Source organism: Schistocerca americana, chromosome 2 (genome assembly GCF_021461395.2).
Source record: "Schistocerca americana isolate TAMUIC-IGC-003095 chromosome 2, iqSchAmer2.1, whole genome shotgun sequence".
NCBI lineage: Eukaryota > Metazoa > Arthropoda > Insecta > Orthoptera > Acrididae > Schistocerca > Schistocerca americana.
Window position 1 is genome coordinate 314,857,619 of NC_060120.1, and position 2,751 is coordinate 314,860,369.

Below are 2,751 nucleotides of genomic sequence, written 5' to 3' on the forward strand. Positions count from 1 at the left end.
TATCACATAATTAGTTAAAATTTTGGCTTTGCACTGACCTTTCAATAACCTAGTATATAAAATACAGTAGGCAATACAAATTCTTTTCATACATGTGGCTTTACATAATAGTTCACACAATACACAAAAAATCAGTTTATACAAATGTTCAGATAAAATGCTTTCAATGATTAGTTTATACAAAAAAAAGGACACCAACAGGTGACATCTTTTCAGTAGAAGCAGTCCATCAGTGGCACCCAGTAAAGTTTAGCAGGTACAGACACCAACAAGTGACATCATTTCAGTAGAAGCAGTCCATCAGTTGCACCCAGCAATGTTGAGCAGGTGCAGACACCAACAAGTGACATCATTTCAGCAGAAGTAGTCCATCAGTTGCACTCAGCAATGATGAGCAGGTCCAGACAGCAACAAGTGACATCATTTCAGTAGAAGCAGTCCATCAATTGCACCCACCAATGTTGAGCAGGTGCAGACACCGACAAGTGACTTCGTTTCAGTAGAAGCAGTTCCATCTGTGGCACCTAGCAATGTTGAAGAGGTACACACAGCAACAAGTCACATTAGTTCAGTAGAGGCAATCCATCAGAGGCACCCAGCAATGTTGAGTAGGTGCAGACAGCAACAAGTGACTTTATTTCAATAGAAACAGTTCATCAGTTGCACCCAGCAATGTTGAGCAGGTGCAGACACCAACAAGTGACATCATTTCAGTAGAAGCAGTCCATCAGTTGCACCCAGCAATGTTGAGAGCAGGTGCAGACACCAACAAGTGACATCATTTCAGTAGAAGCAGTCCATCAGTTGCACCCAGCAATGTTGAGCAGGTGCACACAGCAACAAGTCACGTTAGTTCAGTAGAAGCAGTCCATCAGTGGCACCCAGCAATGTTGAGTAGGTGCAGACAGCAACAAGTGACTTCATTTCCATACAAGTAGTCCATCAGTTGCACCTAGCAATGATGAGCAGGTCCAGAGAGCAGTCCATGATATTCACTATCACCGATCACACTGTTCATCAGAGTATATAAGCACAAATTAAACATGTCCTAGTGGCACCAATCATGTAGAAAAAGTACAAGTAACAGTCCATAATATTCACTATCACTGATCACACAGTTCATCAGCAGAAATTAATCATTCCTAAGTGTCACACATTATATTGAAAAAGTGCAGGTAACAGTTCACAATATTTACCTTCACTAATCAAACAGTTCAGGCATGAACAATAGTTTGAATGCACATACAAATTCTTTTACACTAAACATACAAATCATAACAAACACACAAATGATGTCAGATAATTTTTATATTAACTATTACAAATACTCAAATATCAGTAAACCTATAATATTTATGGGTGTCAGTGCAAGCCACTACAAACAAATAAAATAATATTTAGGCGATAGGTGGGTAGGATTAGGAAAGGAAAACACACAAAACACACTCACTCATCTTTCATCCACATTAAGTACTACTGTGTAATTGAATAGTGTTAACTGTGTAATTGCAATTCTGTCAAAATTTGATGTTCATCATGTGTATGAAGTAGTAGTGGCAGCAATATATAACAGTCAATAATAGTTAAGTCAACGTCATAGTCATCATGTCAAGACCAATGTATGCCAAGCCAAATCAAAATGTACTGTTACTGAACAACTGTCAGTGTGTCAAGATATGCAAATACTTCCTCTCTTCAAAAAAAAGTTATATACTGCTTAGTGATTTAACAAAGTGTGTGTGGACAATCTTCCTTCCACTTTAGTGTTCTAGTCTGCTATCTTCATCCTCCTTGTTCCATAAGACCAACAAAAAAAAAAAAAAATATGCATCTCACTCACTTTACCTCTTATCCACCAAAACTCCAATAATCATCAACTTCACACAATCTCAATAATACCTCAATAATACCTCTTCAATACGTCGATACATATAAACCTTATCATTAATAGCATTTACCTTACCTCTTGTCCACAAAAACTCCAATAATCATCAACTTCATATAATCTCTATACCTCAATAATACCTCTTCAATACGTCGATACATATGAACCTTATTACCAATATCACTTCACTCCCACAACAACTCTTTCCTCTAGTCAGTCTCCTCGAACAAGTACAGATAAAATCCTAGTGCAAACTTCAGTTCATCCTCCCATACAATCTGAAGACACATGCCAACACACAACCTCTGTGTAATCCATCTGACCCAAATCTTCTGCTCATTATGAATTATAAACAAAGAAATGCATACATGACCTCTAACAGACTTAGTTCGAATAACTCTCAGTAATTAAGTACGATTACGGAGTGTGAATAATCATAATATTTCACAGTGTGCACACCACTTCAAGAATTATGGCAAACAGAAGCAAACATGTGGAGTATTTCTTGTGTCAAGTGTCACTTCCTATTTCAATTGCTCACGAAAAATGCAGTATAATAATTGTCAATGGTCTAAACCTATTTTTGGTATGTCATGTCGTTAGCCTCCTTCCTATTAGCATAAATTTATACAGCTTCCATAAAACCTCAGCTCATGTGACTTCAACGAAGTTCTTTGTACCAATGTCGTTCGTCGAATTATAGCAGTTCATTTTCTTATCTTAAAAATATAAGGCACTGAGCGTACGCAAAACAAGCACTAGCGAGTAAATATACCAGTAGAGAACAGAATGTCAACAAGTGGATGCAGTACAATTCTTACAACGAGGCTCTGCCAAGCGAACAATCTATAATTAATCCAATAGTG